General features: G+C 39.6%; 1 long non-coding RNA gene across 2 annotated transcripts in view; it reads right to left on the bottom strand.

Moving 5' to 3' along the window:
• Positions 1-18,718, bottom strand: part of LOC135312548 (uncharacterized) — a 259,368-nt gene extending 240,650 nt beyond the window's left edge. For both annotated transcript variants that reach the window (XR_010372128.1, XR_010372129.1), the window contains exon 1: positions 17,997-18,718. This is a non-coding gene — a long non-coding RNA (uncharacterized LOC135312548). The remainder of the gene's footprint in view (positions 1-17,996) is intronic.
• Positions 18,719-19,357: the final 639 nt, after the last annotated feature.

The raw sequence follows: 19,357 nt of genomic DNA, 5'->3' as shown, positions 1-19,357 counted from the left end.
TGTCAAAAAGACGGCAGTTCTTAGGGCACACTCCTGTCCTATGCAAATTGTCATAATACCATGGGCTTCAGAAGTTACAGAGGTGCAACAGTTCACACGAGACACACTTCTGCATCTTTACACTCCTTATGTCCAGTGCAGGACTCCTCCAGAAGTAACATCACTATGTACCCTGAGCACCAAACCACATAATGCGACACCTCTTGGGGCAACAAAACAATTAGGCTAACTTTAGAAATTCTAACTTTAGAAAAAGAATAGATAATTTCTCCAATGCTCTGTGCACAAAAAAAAGAACTGCAAAAGCAGAACAAAAAGTCTAGAGGACAAGACATCAGAAAGAGCAGGAGAGTTGAATACCTACAGTTTTCACACACAAACCACTTCAGCTCTGCTCCTGTCTCCTCCACCTGTGAAATGGGTCTAGGAACACTCACCTCCTAGGATTGCTGCAAGCACCAAACAGCACTCTGAATGCACCATCTTCTTATTAATGCAATTTTGAAAGGTCAAAGAAGAGTGAATATCTAACAAAAGACGCTATCCTGGTAAAAGTGACACTGTAAGCACTTAAAGCACTGAAAACAGTTATTTTATACGACATGAAAATTGGCAATTTCATGAAGAAATCAGTGTGAAATAGCAGAAATACATAATAGTGGTACTTCTAACAAAAAAAAAGGGGGGGAAAATGGGTGTCTGAATCCTCCCCCCCAGCCAAATGCCCATAATGCAGCCCAATAGGTTTAATCTGCCATAAAGCCAAATACTTCCCAGAGGAGGTGATCATTAGTTTGAACATTAATTTCCCTTCCCCTCTTCTTGTGTATCCATTAAGTGGAATAACAAGAAATGTTCATGGCCATAAGGTGTGTTTGATGGCAAGGAGCAAAAGAAAACGTGCAATTAAAAGATGTAAATGATAAACTGCAAAACTTCTCAGCTGGCTTGACCAATATGTGGGACTTAGGGGACATGCATGTTTTCTTCTCCCATGTTGAGGTAAGTGAACTGCAGAGACCCAAAGATGGAGAAAGTTGGAGGGGAAGAGAGAAATTATTAATGCTCCATCTTGTTCTTGTTCGCTTAGATTTGCAAAACGTGTTTCTTGAATGAGTTTGAAGCCCAGCATATAAAAAGCTGACTATTTATATATTTGATTCTTTAAAAGCAATTAGGAATACAAAGCAGATGGTACAGCATTGTAGATTTCCCTTTTCATATTGCTTAAACACTAGAGATCAATAAGTCTAATATAAACAGATGATTTCCATAGCAGGGTTTATAATTAGCTGGCACTGAATGTGTCCAAACTCTAAAATAATTAGCAGAAGCATGTGGCACACCATTAAAACCTTGTGGCTTGTCTGCATTTACATTTATAATTATTAAAGTTAATTATGATGCTTGTGGTGTGGTTCCAAGCTCCTTTACAACTTAGATTAAATATCTTTTCAGTCCTACTTTTTCTTTCAGACCACCAAATGCCAGTACTTTCAACAAACTTCATTTCATCAAAAAGAAAAACTGGGGGTTCTTTTTATAGGAATGACCTGAATATTTTCCTAACTAACAGTTTTATTTTTCTAAAGGGATGTGACACAGAAATTGAGTAACTCATCATTTGGGGGAAGAAAAATATCCCAATTAGAGATAATAATTTTAAAGTTGTCTAAGAAAACCATTACACTTAAGGCTGATGTACTGTTTTAACTAAAATTCAAAGCTAAACCATTTTGTTAAGCAGAACATCTCAATGACATTCAAGACCTTACACCAAAGTAAATGTTACTTTTATGTGCTCCGATCCTGGACAAATCACAGTGAAAAAGGCAGCACGATTGGATACAGACATCACATATTGGGCAAGGACTTTTGGACATCTGTCTTGGGTTTACACGTCTCTTCCTACAGCCTGAGCTGCAGTCCATCCCTCTGGTCAGTTATGAAAATTATTTTCATAAACATTCACCATTAAGACATTCTGTGACACATCCAGAACCCCAAAGAAGTTGCACTGTTTGCTTAATGTCTTTTTTCAATTATGCATTTCTCTGGAATTTTCTTTTATTTGGAATAAACAAAGCTAAATTCAATGCTGCCCTCCAAATGTCACTGAGTCAAATAGGACGGGTGTCCTACAGAATGGCAACCCTCTGGAAGATGATGCTTTCGGAGTACAGATCCTGTGATTCAGGATCACCATATTTTCACCCAGACACAAGCAGCACCCTACTGGGTAGGCAAGTAAAAACAAATTTACTCTACCAGTTTGCCTTCTGATGCAAATAATCTCATACTGTAAGATTACAGGAGCAGAGCTGCTGAGCACAGCTTCGATGAGAATACCGACTCTTCTATCATGCATCAATTAGCCCATACGAAATCCCCCATCACAGTGCTTATTCTTCTGTTCTGCAAAATGTTTGACATAGTTCAGCTGCCCAGCTGAGTGATTATATCATAGGCTTTCTTGCTGTAATGTGTGGTATGAGATGTCTGTTCTTGACATGGTTGAACTCGAGTTGCCTGGCGAGAACTTATAATTTTTCCAGCTGGTTTTCCCCTGAAAACCGTGCAGTGAAAGGCATGCCTTCTCTACTCTACCTTCAAGTTTAACCACCATGGAGGAAGTCACACTGATAAGCTTTTGTGTAGCAGAAAATGCCACAAGCACCAAATACCAGCAGTGGGAATCATTCCGACACACCATTCCCAGAGAGAGCAAAACCTAATCTTTTGCATACAAGTTACATGACTTTCATCAGCTGCTGGAGCTTACTTGATATAGCAGGCTACCTGAGAACCCTATACCTTGACAGTGTAAGTTGGGGGTGGTTTCAATAAAAAGAAATAAAGTATTTCACGTAAGTCAGAGAGAATTATGGTTAACTTTTACAGGAACCGAGCCTTCCACCTCCCAGGTGCGAAGTATTTCATACGTGCAAGCATTCCCATTTCTGAAATCACCAGGAATACCTGGTTTTGACTACAGAGAAGCCTCCCTCCTTTTTTAATGCATTTCTGTTCTTTATGTAACATGTCCATCATGAACTTCTTGGCCCTCATTCTTGTTTCCTCTGGCTCAGGCCAGACCTGGAGATGTCTGGAATGTGACAAGGCAGTATTAGCCTGCCAACTATATTCTGTTAGCAAATTTATTTTCTTCTCCTAGACTGATGATAAAAATGTCATGGTGTGATGCTTTAGCAGGCCCAAGAGCTGCCCACCTACAGCTGCAGGGCTTGAAGAGAGCTCGGAGCCAAGAACACCATAAGGAGAGCAGACAGCAACTCCACCAACTTTGCTCCTTCTGCATTGCTTATTCTCCTGCTAAATGATGCAATGTGACCCCCTCAGGGATTCCAAGTCTGATCATGTTTTTCTCACTATTTTTTCTTTCCTACTTCCTCCTTCTCCTTGACTAAAGCAGCCCAAACTGCTGAATTTTTCATGAAAGAGATAATATCATTGTACATAAGATAATGGCATTCAAATACATCCATCTGCTTGTTAGCTCTGACTACTTCGATTGTGTTTCTTCTCAAAGAATATTTACCAAAAAGGGGAGGGGAAAAAAAAAAAAAAAAAAAAAAAGGTTCTCTTTTGTGGTATAAAATATGCACATTTTCATAACTGAAATACAGAATCCCTTTTACATACTTCAGATAAGAGAGTAAAATGAACTGAGAAATTAAGAAAAGCACCCTTGAGGTCTTTCCAGGACAAAAGTATTTCCTTCTTCCAATATTTCATTAAAAATCTAGACAGGTTTCACACTGTTAATTTTTTCTTTCTTTCAGTAAACAATATCTTGTTTCAGAGCTGAAACACTGCATGCCAATGACTGGGCTTTTTAATAGCCCAAAAGTTTTCTAACATGGTGTAGAGGATTACTCCTAAGGCACCCAGCCTACCTTACTTTCCTATAAAAACTGCCCAACTTAAAGTAATTCAATTTATCATTTTAATTCTTTTATGGCTATTCCAACAACACAGAGTAAGACCATAAAATACATGATATCCAATTACTGAAAATCTGATGAAAAATTACTCTCAGAAGTAGGGCAAGTGAATATATTTACTGAATTTCAGATGCTCTAGATAAAAAGGATAGCAAGATTAAAACTGCCTATCAATTTTACACACACTGAACTGCCTTCACTTCATTTCCTATAGGTTGTGTACAACAATCCCTGGTTTTGAAGTTTCAGTTCAGCTAACAATATATTCTAATTGGCTTGTTTACATTCATTACAGACACGTCCTAAAATCTGAGATGTGCTTTGTGCTCTTCTTTTGACCTGTTTAGCACAGTAACTACTCTGGAGCACCTGCCATCTTAGGTTGTTATTTGAATAACTCTTGTTTAAAGAACAACTATAGGACCAAATGCTGTGATTCTCAGACATCTTGAGCATATTGCAATGCTGAGTGCTGAAATGGCAAACACAGCAATTAAATGTAAATTACAACAGTTGATTTGATTATTTCCTTCTCTCCAATCTCCTTTTTATTATAAGCTTGCATATTAAAGAAGCAGGAGGGAACAACACCCCTGAACATTTGTCCCTTTGTTTGCTAGGGGGGAGGCCTGTGTGCAAATGTGTCTCTTGCAGTGATCACTGAAACGGGAGATGAGAAGAAATCCTGATCGGCAAGGAACTTCCATGTCACCAAGCCTCCAGCCCACTCCCCTGTGTGCTTAACTCCAGGATCGCAGGAGCCACCGCCTGCAGCTCTCCATTCCCTGTGAACCCATGCCTTCTCAGAGATGTGCAGGAAGGAAAATGTGTTTTCCTGGAGCCAGGCTTAGTCACTTGCAGCGTTTCCAGATAGGAAGCTGAGCTCGTGCCTTCTCTTTTCAGCTGCTGCAGAGCTTGTTTAGCACCGTGTGAGGATTTCTTCTCTTTCAGCCCTACTCACTCTCAACCAATTTCCACACCATTAGCAGAGCTACGCCTGCCTGAAACCTAGAGCTTATGTAATCCCATGGGCCAGAGAGTGAGTAGCATCACCAGGAACTAGTGCTGTCTCTAACATCACTGTCTGTGACAGTTTCCTAAAGTAGAACTTCATCATCCATTGGACACGGAGAGAATGATGACTAAATTGTTCCTCAGCTATGATTTGGTTTCTTTCAAAACTGAATTTAGTACAACCGCATACAAAGATACTGTAATTTAATCACAGATGTTCAACAAGGGCAAAATTTTTCACAAGTTTTCAGTTGTGAATTATTTTTCGGCTCCATTGACCAACATGTCTCACTTTACACTGTAGTGCTCTATATTAATAGCTGATGCTGAGTTTCCCAAATGATGGCATCTGTGTAGCAACCAGGGAGCAATTTTTTCTGGACAAATGCCTCTCCTTTTCTCTGACTTCTGATCTGCTGCCTGTTGTAAGCTCCCTATGCAACACATACTGTGGGAGCTTTATGTCCTAAATACAGAGGACATGTCCGGTCCAGTAAAATAATGTTTTTATAATGATTGCTTCAGTACTGTTTGTGCAATCTCTTTGCAAAATCTTCTTACTTGTGATTCTCATCCTACAATTTGATATGCATAATAGCTTGAAGGTGCTGGTGATGGAATTTTTCCAGCTCTTTGATGTGCCAGCAATGACTTGTCCATGTTTCACAGCCACAGACTAATGTGGAAATTACTACAGCAAAATAAACACTAACTCTGGTATTCTGTGGGATACCATGCAGGTGTCAATTTATGATGCAATCTCACATGCAAAACATGTATTTTTTATTCAGCATATGATTTCTTAGACATCTTATAGTCTCTTAAAAAATATATTAAATCCATACCCACACTAATACATTGATTCTGCACATGCTTTTCCAGCTATGGACTAGTGCATAACCTTGCTTTTCTTCTGACTGACGATAAATCTGTAGACTTTAGCTGCCACAGCAAATTTGTTGGTCGTGAACTAGAGGTCTTCTATTGTGTGTGCAACGAAAGCACAACCACCTGCGCAAAGAAGTTCACATATAACCTTCTCCTTCAGTGTTGTGGAGGCCTTCAATCTGCTCAGGTTAAAGAGCTTGCCAGATGTTCAAAATTTAATAAATATTCCTGGCATCATGTCTCTAGTGGCATCATCAATCATCACTACAAAGAACAGTCCAAAGAACAGTCTGTGCCAAAATATACCTTTGCTTGACTCCTTTTGCTGTTACAAATGGATCCAACAGCGTGCCAGCCACAGCCTCTATCCAGCACACCATTGTGCAGATGACGGATAATTTCACAAACTTTTCTGGACATCCAGGAGTTCGGAAATATTGCCAACAATTTTCACAGAGCTAGAAGTCTAATAGCATCAAAAGCATTGTAAGGTCAATGAAGACTTGTTACATGGGGCTGTTTTTACCTCTGTATATTTTTTATTGAAAAGCTAGGGAGAAAACAGCTAAATACTACATCCTAGCACCCTCTTAGATAATGTGCATCACCTGAAGATCTGTGACACTCTGATCATATTCAGTTAGCATTTTGTCTTTTTCCTGAAATTAGAATTGCTATACAACCATCTTTATTTGTATACAGACTACTGGAAGAATAAGGTGTATTTGAAATCAATAGCCTAAGGGTGCATAATTTAGGCAGGCAAAGATGATGATAGGCATCTATTCCCAGAAGAATTAGGGTTCCCAAATTCTTACAAATTATTTTTAAAATTCCAATTTAAAATATTATTTCTCTATGCTCTTCCCTAAATTGATGTAAGGTCAAAGTTACTATGTTATAAAAGGGCTGAATTAAACTGTAAGGAAGTTAGAAGAGAACAGCCAAGTGAAGCCTTGCTGAGGTACACTTTGGGTTTTTTTCAGAGAATTTAGGATACCTGATTTTCCAGAGTACATGGAGTAACTATTAACATGGCCTTACAGTGGCTGACACCTTAATTGCCTGTATTTTTTCCTCCTCAATTTGATAATCTCCCTCCTACTGAGATCGTTATATGGACTATTTTCAGCTTCCTAAGAATTCTTGCCCATACTTTCGATGCGAGCACATAACAAACATAATCAACAAGAATTTTGTTTAGCAAATATAAAAAGAGAAAGGAAATTGCCTTATACCGCTCCATTACAAAGAATATCCAACAGAAGTACCAGTTTAGTGGAAGCAGAGGTGAAAAGAGCACTTTAACCTGTTCAGAATCTGACACGCCTCTTCATCTGTTATCTATTCTCAGCTTCAGTCACGAATTGCTTAAAAAGGAGGAAAAAAATCCCCTGAATTACTTGCATACTTGATTGCTTTTGCCTGACATTGCTCTGCTTTAGCAAGTATCCACTAAAGTTAAAAAGCTAACCTTTAAGTTACACTTTTGGTTACTGTGCAAGACCAGAAGTGCCGCACCTTATCTACAGGTAACAGTTTTACCAAAAGCAAAAAGTATATGGAGTTTCTCATCCTGCTGCCAAATCGAAGCCTCAAAAGTCCTAAAAACCTCCGTTGGGAAGTATTGGGCCATTCTTCCCGTTTTCAAAGGTCTTCAACTGGGTATTAGCTGCATCTCTCCAGGGCTGATTAAGGAGTTCCATGAGAAAAACCAGCATGCCTAGGGCTCCAACAAAGCTTGCAGTACAAGGCTGCTTTAGATTTAATTGGGGGTGCTGAAACATTGCCTGTAGAGCTGAACCCTTACTAACAAAATGAAAATATTCTCTTAGTTATTTAGATGCATTCAAAGTACATAAAGGCAAGCTGTGTAATAAAGAAAGAGTTTGGTACTTTTTTGCAATGGAAGGAGGACAGGCACATGTCTGAAGGTAGTTATCTCCTAACAGTTGATGGTTTTTCCCTTCTCTGTTATGTCACAAAATTAGGTTAGATAATTTTAACTTGTTCATCCATCCATTCATCCAGTTCAAAGTAGAATTTGTATTTGGTCATTACTGATTGTAGAGACACAACTGGTCTACACAGATAAAAACTTTCCAAAAGCTGTTATCCCAGTTGGTAACAGTGCGTACAGCTGCAAGATATTTTGTTGACGGGATTTGGCTTTCTTGGATGCCAGCCAGGTTTCTAACATCTTATTTGAGTAAGAGGCAACTTGCTGATCAAGGGTTAAATTGTGTTTGGAAGATTTTGGCACAGGCAGCCAGGCTTGGGAGACAAAGGGAGGTTCTGTGCCTTTGTATGTGCAGGGCCAGCAGAGGTGCATAACCGCACACAGTCAGAAAAGTTTTTCTTTCTCACCATTTTAGTTAGTAAAAAAAAAAAAAAAAAGAGTTGGCAACCCTTTGACAACCTTTAGTTTGTATTGTACCCCATGGGATACAAATATTTGGTAAGTCCATACATTCTTGCAAATGCAGGCTCCCACTTGCAGCTTCCACTCATCCAGACCAGGGAGCCTGCTCATAGCATCTTCTGCTGTGCATGCTCTTGGAGTCACAGACTTTAGAGGCAGAAGGACCCACTGACTGCCCAGTGTAACCTCTTCTACAACTTAAGTCAGCAATTTTGCACAAATACTATTCTATCAAACCGGGTAGTTTTGGGATTAGTTAGAGCGTCACTTTCAGAAAGGCGTTCAGTACTGATTTAAGGACTCGAAGTGATGAAGAAGAATTCACACCCCTTGGGTAATCTATTCTGATATCATTTTCAGTATTAAACTAAAGATCAGTCTGGCCCACATAATGCTACAGATTTCAAGAGAGCAAGTTTTAGACAATTTTAACTTGAGCTGATGTATCTTGCCATATTTGCCCAGCAGAATCTCAGATGGCTGCACAAGATAGATACTGGGTTTCAGTACACTAATCTGATCTTTGAGAGTCCACAGGTCCAGATATCATGTTGACTCAGAAATATAGACCCCCTAAGCTGATACTTCTATTGGATATTCTTTGTAATGAAACTATAGAATGCAATTTCTTTTTTCCTTATTGTATTTCTGAAACCTCATTATTGCTAAGCATTGAGTTTATTATATGCTTACACCAAAAGTAGGAGCAAGATTTCTTAGGAAGCTAAAAATGTTTCATCTTTTAGTGTTTAAGTAAAAATTAGACATACTTTAAGGAAATGTAACTGAGAGCTTTGGGATCATTTGGCACAGAACAGGCAGGGAGCTGAATTAGCACTGTAAGTGGGACAGGCCCATTGCTTAAGACGCAGACTCGTTAGAACACAGCATTGCAGAACGTAATGCACGAAGCAAACTCACCTTTACAGGGGAATGGACCAGAGCCAAAATTACAAAACTTGCGTCTCTAACATTATATCCATTTTTACATAAGTGACCTAATTATAAGAGGTGTTATAAGGTAGGTGACTGAAAACACAGCCTCCTGAAAAATCAAGCATGAATTCAATGCAATAGTTCTACCTTACCTTCTCTTTACTCTCCATAATCACCAAACACAGAAGCATTTACCCTAAAACTTACTCCATGGGACAAACTACAGCAGCAAATCCCAAACTTTTTGCCTGGTGTGCAAAACTAAATGTTATACTTGCCATGTGGCTGCCAGAGAGGAAAGAATTCAGGGAGGAGAAGGGAGAGAAAATAGGAAGGACATGGGGGAATATTAGCAAGTCTTCCTTTAAAAGCTAAGTTCATAAAAGCTAACCACTGCTTTAAGGAAAGCTGGTACTTTGCCTCATAAGAGAACTTTGGTGAACTAGACTGTATAAAATTATAGAGGTTATTATGTTTGTAGCCTCCTTGCTGTGCATTCTTCCACAGAAGTACTCACACCCGCTGTGCGTGGCCAAATAACATGAATTAAAAATGCTGCACAGTGACGAAGTTTGGTTTCAGAAGAAAATACCTCAGAACTGGTTGGCTATTAACACCTCGGTATTTCCAGTGGTCCCAATCTCAGGCTGCTGATAATATAATGTAATCAGAAAAAATATTTTTAACTCCAAAGTGCACCTGAAATCTAGTTAGAACAACCAGCCTCCACAGGCTAAGAACAGGACTGTCCAGGTCCAGCGTTTGGAGGACTAACCAGCCTCAGGCTGTAATTTCTTGACACCAGCCCCCAAACTATGGTGTGTACTCCCATCTGCCTTATACATATAAAGCACATGGTACAAGCCTATGTTTGCCATGACAGCCATGAAATCCTAAGCCATTTTTCAGGAGCCATTATCCTTAGCGATAATAAAATTTGGTAAGACAACAAACACAGGAGCTACCAATGCCAGGTCAGAAAAGAACTGTTTTATGGGTAGCTGTATATTAGTTTTAGGACAGGGCTACTGGCAGCTAGTGCCCTAAATTATGTCCGGGAGACACGTGAAGTGAGACAAGTGGAACAGACAATAAATGCCAACTGCTGCAGGCAAGGTTTATGGAGCCAACAGTGGTTTAACATTTGGGCAAATCTCTTAGACATGTTAATTTTCTACTTCTCCCTCTGACTGAAATGACCAATTAGCTGTAACCAACCCAGCTCAAGTATTTAAAACATCAGGTATTGAATCCTTATAGAGCCCTGTTGTGATCAATTCTGCAGGTAAACATGTTCACAAAAATGCCAAATAACACTGAATAATGAGTAAATACAAGGAAATTGCAAACTGCTCACAGACATTCTGTCAAGTAAATTAATTGCTCCGTTCTACTTTATTAGGAGATCTTTACGGTTGTGGGCAAGCCTGCCTCGCTAAAATCCTTTGATCACTCTTAATACTGGAAGTCCTCTTTTGTGAGGCTAACTTACTACTGTTGTATTCATGCAGCCTAATCTGAGTAGGTGCTAAGTGCTTTGCCAGCAGAGCTGTTGCAGAGCGTGGAGGAGAGATCATTCTATTTATTCAATTTTATTCCATTCAATAGGTTGGACTTCTTTGTTTACATGATACATTTCTTAGCTGTCATTTTTTTCCTCTCTCAGTTTTATGTTTTATGCTATGTTCTGTCATTTTGTTTTTCTGTTTCTCTGTATCAAAAATTGAAGTCGCTTCAGAAAACCTGATTTTAAATCTTTTCTGCTTCAGAATTAACTGTTGCCTAAGCAATCACACATGGAGGTCAAAGTTTAAAGGCTGATCCTACATCCAGAGAATTTAATACTAAAAGTCCACTTGAGACCAAAGAGAAAGAAACGCAGATCCAAGACTGTACGTTGCCTTTTCAAATTTATCCACTGCAACAGAAATTGCAAATGAAGTAGTGTATACAATTAGAAAAAGGGAAAAAGGGAAAAAGGGAAAAAGGGAAAAAGGGAAAAAGGGAAAAAGGGAAAAAGGGAAAAAGGGAAAAAGGGAAAAAGGGAAAAGAAAGGCAAAAGTAAGCCTTGGTCTTGCCACAAGACACCATCTAATCCCAGCGGCCACAGAAAGGCAGTCAAAGTCTTCAAGTGAAATCCTGGACCTGGTAAAGTCGATTTAAATAAAGCCAAGTTTTCACTAAGTGACCTCTCTCACTGATTTCAGCCTCTATCACTTCAAAATGAATTGGAAAGACACTGTAGGAACAACAACAGAAGAAGCAAAACAGGGAAGGAAACCAAACATTTCCTCCATCTAGAATGCTAGCAAAAGCTTGTAATCAGGAAAATTGGAGGGTCAGTCCTGCAGCTTTGCTCTAATTGGGCTCCTCTTCAGATAAGAATCTCTTACAGGTGTAAATTGCCTTGCACTCCCTGCGTATATAATGTCCAACAGAGTTCATGGAAGGGCTTGCACTCCTAATGGAGGAAGAAAACATGCAGAAGTTAATTTTTATCCACATTATAAACTTTCTCTGTGCCTTCCATGAATTAGGATATACAAGCAGAAAGTGAAGTAGAAATTAAAACATCAGTGTGAATATTTTAACCAGAACCAAGAGAACTCATATATCCCAAACAGGGAGGTTTCACCTTTGTTCAGATAAAATCTGAAATACTCTTTGTTATGCTCAGAAATACGATCAAATGAACCACAACTGCCATATGTGGGTGGTGAAGAGGGGCAGTCTCTTAACTAAGGGGATTGCTGAGCTCATACAAATGATGTGAGCACTTTAAGTGCTTCTTTCTCAGGAGTCACAGTGACATTCCATGCTTTTTTTAATTTTATCTTACCGGATTTGCTATTTTCCCTTCCTTATACTAGCCCTAATCAATGCTGCAGGTCAGGTTGAAAGAATGGACAGCCCTAGAGCCACATACATTTAAACCACTTTGATACAAATATTGATCCAAAGAGCATAGACATGTGGAGGTGCTGCTTTTTTAATGGACAAGCTTCCCTCCTCCCTCCCTTCCAGGTTTGCACTTCATGAGATAAAATAGAACTGTCTGCCCAAGAGCAGGAATGAATACATGAATTAACAGATCCAAAGATAGAGCAGCCTCAACGATAAATTCTGTTAAATCCAGAAAGCAAGATGCCATCTGCATGAAGTGCAAGTGCATTTCATGGCCTTGCTTTCTTAAGCATTTCCATTTCTTCATTCACACTTTCTAGTAAGGGTACTTTGGCAGACAACATATACAGTGGTGGGAGAGAAGTAGTGCTTCATGTCAGCATGAACGGTGCTGCTGACACAATGTCCACTACAGCCCGATGCTTAATTCCCATGTACACAAGATTATCAAAGCATTTTATTAGAAAGCCACTGTCCACGGCTTATATTTAGAAACAGAGAGTGAGTCCAAGCTGCAATCCAAAGACGAGATCAAGGGAAGGAAAGAATTCTAAGGACCGCTTTGAAATTCAACACTAAAAAGATCTGACATTCTTCTATCTGTAGGCATTTTTAGGCTGGACTGAAAATAAAAAGAAAACCTGTTTGTACAGAGAAAGCTTGCCTGGCCCTGTGCCAAGACAGGAAGTCTATCAAAGCTGGGCAGTGTTTGAAAGCAACAGAATACTAGAACCAAAAAAAGAAAAGGGGGGTGTGGGGGTGAGAGAAACTAGAATGAAAAGCCTTACTTCTACATTGACTTTTTTGTTGGTTTTTCCGATGGCTGCGCAAGGTTGTTGACAGCCATTCCACTCCGTGTTTATTCAGGTTGAGCCACAAGTCCCCAGCGCGCGTGGCCTGACTTCGGGTGACTGTTGCAGAACCACGGCAGCATCACTTGTGAGGGGGATGTGGACATGAGCGCCTATAGCCAAACATTAGGATGAATCAATCCATTTCTAAGCAAAACTACCTGATTGTCGTGGGATAAATCAGGTTGGGTGTTCAACAGCATATGTCAAGTTGTCTCCCTGAGGGTTTATCAGGGTGTTAAGGCCTAAAGTTAGCTCCAATGGGTCAGAGGAGGATTTGTTTTGTGGTGGAGAGCCGTTCGCTAGACATAATCACAACACACATAGGCACAGAATTATAGCAACACTGGGAATGTTGTCTTCCAGCCTTTGACCTTGGAAGAACATTAATTCTTAACAGACATCATCTGGTTTTTTAACTTCTTTAATTTTTTTTTTCTTTTTTGAATTTCTGGCTGTAATATATTCAGGTACAAATGGTGCTGTCATCTTGAGCTACAAGTTAGAAAGTTATTACTTTTAATATGCCACTACCTTAGGCCTCTACTGTTATGTAAAAGAAAAATAACCTTGTGTGACAGTTTAACATTGATCGATGTGCCTGCCAAATGCAAAGAGATAAATAAGCAGGTGATGAATAAACAGCACTTCAAGTAAAGACATTACGCTGCATGCATAAAACGACGCCAGGCACCTAGGAGCTGTGGGTGGCCGAAGGTTAGCCATTTCATGCCCACTCAGTAAAGCAGACTTAATCGCTTCCAATATTTTCTGTTAAAAAGCACGCTTAATGAGCCAATTTCACAAGCCCAGAGAAACTGATTATTATCTCCGAGTTCCAACTGAGTTGGTTGTTTTCCAAGAGCCAGTTTTTCCTTGACGGGATAAAAACCTTTTTAGAAAAAAAAAAAAAAAAAAAAAAAAAAAAAGAGGAGAGAAAGAAAGGAGGGGAATAAAAGGCGAGCGGGGCGGGTGCGGGTGGCACTAGATGGCAGCCTTGCTCTGCCGGCTGGGGATGCGGCACGGTGGCGGCGGGGCTGCGGGAGGGAGGCTCTGCCTTCCCAGCGGGGCAGAAGGGCTCACCGGAGGGCTGGGGCTCCCCTCCCTGCCCTCTGCCTTCCAAACGGAGGAGTGCCCGGTGGGACAGGTGGTCTCGCTGCCCTTTTCGTGAAGGGAGCAGGTGCGCCACCCCTAAAGTCTAAAACTGGCTTTGCCACCCGCCTGTTTTCACCTCCAGGAGGCAAGAGCAGAGCCAGTTGCCTCATCCAGGCTTTGGTAGGATGAGCAGCCACCTTGGTCCTCCTGTAACAGCCAGCACGTTACTTTGGGGCAGCAGGGATTTCACTGCAGCGCAAATTTTTGTTTAAGTCCTGCGGGAACCTGTCTCTCACTGGATCAGAGCAATCCTCATTTCCAAGGGCGCTCCTGCTTTTGCGGAAGAAAATAAGCTGGAGAGGGTCCACCCATGCAACAGGGAAGGGACTTTGCATCAGGGCACCCATGTTCCTTGCAGGGGGATGGCGGTGAGCCACCCTCCAGCTGCAGAGCAACATTGTGAAAGACACACACACACACAAAAAAACCCCACCAAAATTCCCAACAACCCAAACCCAAAGCAAAAATACAAAAAAAGCCCTCCAAACCAGGATTATTGTCACCAGCAGCAGTTAGTCAATCACCACTTAGGAAAGAAACCTCAGCAACTAGACCTCAGCATATAATTAACTCATCTATCAAAAAAAAAAAACCAACCACCAAATTGAAGTGAACTGTTGTTGGGTTCTAAATCAGAAGCCAAGTTAATTATTTTTTATGAATATTCATAGGAAACTTGTACAATTTCCAAACTAGGCCTTCAATTACTAATCAGTTAACTGAATAACTGGTATGACTACTTCTTCTCAGGAAAACCTGATTTTTAAATGAAACAGACAAGCACATAGAAATATTTGAAAAATTAGAAGACATTGTTGGAAGCTGGATGGTGGAAATCCACCATTTAGATTGTGGATGCAAAGAAAGTGAGAGCAGACCATTTCCAATGATGCAACGCTCCCAAGCCCAGACACACTGTAAGCCAGACACAGAACCTGCTGCACACGCAGAAGCAAAGGCTGTTGCGCGGGACCAGGCTCCGTGTCCATCCTGTCCAGCAGTCCGGCTAAGGGCACACACAGAAGCGAGCGTGGGGACAGCTCTTCCCATGCGCATGCCCCTCTCACAACATGCTACTCAGTTACATAGTTGTATTTCTTGGGGGCAATTCATGTTGTGTAGTCCTCACAAGTTATCCGTAAGCTAAAGCACAACTGAGAAACTCCGTAATTATATTGTATGTATGCTCTCTTAGGACATTCTGATCAGGAATACAACAAATATTTAGGAAGCAGGGGTGCAATTAGACACAAGTCACCATGTTTCTAGAAAAATAGATCTTTGAGATGTTGCTATCGGGAGCTAAAGGTGGAAGCAGAAGGTGTTCGAGCAGCCTCTGCCACTCCTGCACAACGTGGGCCTGCCACACAAAACTCAAAATCTCAACACCAATTCACAGGCAAGGCTCACTGCATAAAGGCAATTTTGCATGTCCTCCCTCACGTAGTGATAAGGGATAGAGAAATCTCAGGCAATGGAAGTGCTTTAAAGCATTAATCAAAAGAACAAAATTATGCAAGACCATATTGTGTATTTCCCAAATGTACAGAACTGGATGTTCTTGCTGACGAAGTACCAGCTCTTACCGAGAACATTTGGGCTTAAATCCTCAGAAGATATTTAGATATCTAATATCTTCTGAAAATGGTTACTCCATTGGTAGTCAAGCACCTAAACACCTTTGAGGATCCAGGCCTTAGCAAGAAGGAATATTCTGCTAAAGAGGACAGGCTAAGAGAGTATTTGTGTGGTCTATGTTAGCCCTATGAATTTAAGAGGTCTCCCATGTGTTTTGCCAATTTAAATCAGATTGTGATTGGTTTCTGACCCAACCAAGAGATAGATTTCATGAAATAAGACTGGTAAAACTCACTTTAGGACAAAGGTTGGTTTGATAATCATAATTGCATTTCTACTATATCTATTTTCTTAAGTGTTAGTAGATTTATTAGACTTTTCCTGTATAACCTATGGCTGATTTGCAGCTTCCTTGGTAATTTCTTAGTAGGCAATAGCAATTTCTTATATCTTCAGTAATGTCTTGAATGTACATTTTTTATATTAATGATCTCACCAGGAGAAAAAGTGTACTGTGAATGCATGATGGCCATATGGAAAAGACAATGAAGTTTAGTAATTAAAACTGAAAAGGGAAAGAACTATGCAGTAATTAGAACACTGATTAATCAGCTGATAATTTTATCTTGATTAATGCTGCTGATTTTCCTCTTCTTATTGACCTAGGAAAGGTAGGTTTAGACCAATTAAATATAAATTATTCCCTTTTTTCACATTCCAGGCAGATTCCAGTGTTCTAAGTCATACTAGGTTTAAGATGTAGCACTGAATTGCTCTTACTAAATTGGGCAGCTCAACAAAAGGTAAAACAAGGTTTATGTTCCAAACATGCTGGTGCTTTTATGTAAGGCAGAATTGGACAGAACTGGTTATTTCACTATTATCTGGGGAATATTAAAATTAGATTAAATTGCAGTGGAAAAAAAAAGAAAAGACTTCGCTGGTTTTAAAGCCATAACAGTAGGAAAACTAAAAGGATTCGTTCATTTTATTGGGCCCAAGATATGGATGCATAATGTAGTCCTGAAACTTAAAGAAAAGGTTATATATTAAAGCTCTGATTTCCTTTCACGTGCAGAACTTTATTATTCATGGGGGAAAAGTGTTGTCAGTACCAATCTCACTCCCGTGTCTGTTCACGGATCATAAACAACAACACCTATTCTTGCTTTCCCATGCACAGTTAAGGGATTAAAGCTACTTAAAGTCCTGCAACAATGGAAGGAATTTTATGTGTAGTCTCATGCGATTGCATGCATATGTGAATCAGGGTATTTCCTGACAGAAACACCAACACTGCACAATCACAGAACCCATCCTTCTGCAGCTGCAAAATACAGATCTTAAAGATACTACCCCTTCTCAAGAGCTAAATATCTGGCAAGTACAGAAAAGCTCGCAAGCAAAATGCAGGTATCTTCGTCCTGGAAATTCAGATGGAAAACGCTTCTTGCTAGTGTGTGCTTTAACTCGCTGTGGTAGGAAAACACTGCAATCCATGGAAAACAAAATCCTGGACGTTGCTTTATGGGTCACCTTCAACCCTAGTGTGCTGTGCGATTCCACACATGCGGCTTCTTCAGTTATATATAGAGAAGTAGACTTTAAGATTAGCAAAAGTGTGGAAAGGTAAATCTAAAACCCCACACCTCAACTACATTGCTTCTTGACTATTTTCTCTTTGCTGTATTTTCAGGCGGCAAAAACACACCTGTGTATGATGCCAAAAAAAGCTGCTGTTTAGCCAACATTTCAGAGAGCAAGGGGAATTCCACAGACCCCAAGTTAAGGATTTCAGCTGAGAAAAGATTCCTCTTTATGCATCATCTGCGCTACTCAGTTCTGTCCTTACAGTATAACAAAAGAGCAGGTAGAATTATGTATTGCAAATAAATTATCCAATTGATTAACATTCTTGCTTTTCCTGCACTTTTCATAAAGCAAACCTTTTCCACTATCTGTGTGACATGAATCTAATTCTGCAAGTTAGTTTTCAAGTATATTTGACGACACATAAAAATCACATGGCATTGTTTTCTCTCTTGGATGGAATTACTCAGCAGGGCATAATGAATTATTAAAAAAAAAATAATAAAAAAGACCACACAGTAGAAAAGATGTTGTTTGAATATAACCAACTTGTTAACAAACACATACAGGTCTGCATAAGAGAAATATAGCTTTCTGAAGCAGAAGTAGCCAAGCAAAGAACATGAAGAAACCAAAACAGAACTGGAGAGTTTTCACATTATTAGATCAACTCTGTTCATTAATTTCTCTTACCATGTCACCAGAAATGGCGCTTCTGTGTTCTCTGGCAAGGGAACAAAATAAATGATCCCCAAGTTTGGATCAGATCAAGTGAGTGAAAACGGATGGATCAACCACAGGATAGCAAACACTTCATCACTGTGTCACTAGCCCAAACCCAAAGTACGCTGATTATGAAAAAAAAAAAAAGCAGTTACTGTTGTAACTGATTGTTTTTATGTTAGCAATAATCCAAAACCCACTACTTTGCAACTTTTTAGATATGTTACTATGGCTAAGTAGGCCAAAGGTTTGCCTCAATCTTTAGATCAGGCACAGTAACAGAAAAACCCTGCATCAAGAGAAATCTTGTTCTGCAACTACATGTATTTGCTCTGTGGCTAAACAACAAACTCTCCATTTCCCTTTCCAGTGATCCAAATTTTATAGTCACAAAATTAAGAAATGAGGTATGGATGGACATATGCCTGGTATGAATTTCCATAGCTAAACAAACAAAAAAAAGAAAAAGAAATCCCCTGTTAATTCAATTCCCACATGTCACACTATAACCTAGCTACCCTTTGACTGGTTTGCTCTAGTTATAAGCTCTTTGCGGGGAAGGAATGTGCAATGCCAAACATAGTCTGTGCTTATTTAGAGAGAGACAAAGGTTAATGTTTTCATATTGAGGTGCCTAAAATTAAAAAAAAAAAAACTTTATTCAAAATGTTACATGCATGGTGTCACTTAGAAGTACTAATCATCCACCAATTCTTGGGCATCTCAAAGTTCAGCATTTTTAAAATCAGGTCACTCCATCTAAGTATGGATTTTCCAGCTAAATTTTAGGCATCACAGTTTGAAACAGAGCTGGACTGTGTTTAAGTAGCTGGAAGCCCATCTAGCTGGGAACATGGTGTTTGTTCAACCACAGAAGTTCCAGAACCAAAAGGAAGCCAAGAATCTGAGAAATAGTAACATAAATAATTTTCAGCTACAGCCATGCAACTGCTGCCCACTGACAATTTTCTTTAAAAAAACCTATTCGATCAAGAGATGTAAAACACTAATTTAGCTAAAAGTAAGGCAGAATACATGAGAAGCAAACACCACATCACCATTCCTTGTAATCCCATTTGTGCATTAACCATACAATAGAGTAGAAAAAAACAACAAGCTAAACCCTTCACATATTCTTACTTGTCGGTAAGCTTTCATGTGACTGAGAGCAGAACATAATTATATATAATTAAGTATAACTAGTATAGTAGTTATTAAGTACAACTACATACTAGTAATAAAACAAATTGCTAAAAGTCCATGAGGAAAATGGAAAAAATACAGTGACTATGCAGACTATTTCTAACAGTTTGAAAAAATGCATAGCATTG

This window comes from Phalacrocorax carbo, chromosome 3 (genome assembly GCF_963921805.1).
Source record: "Phalacrocorax carbo chromosome 3, bPhaCar2.1, whole genome shotgun sequence".
Classification (NCBI taxonomy): Eukaryota; Metazoa; Chordata; class Aves; order Suliformes; family Phalacrocoracidae; genus Phalacrocorax; species Phalacrocorax carbo.
The sequence above is the reverse complement of the archived record's forward strand: the minus strand, read 5'-3'. Positions and strand labels throughout refer to the sequence as shown.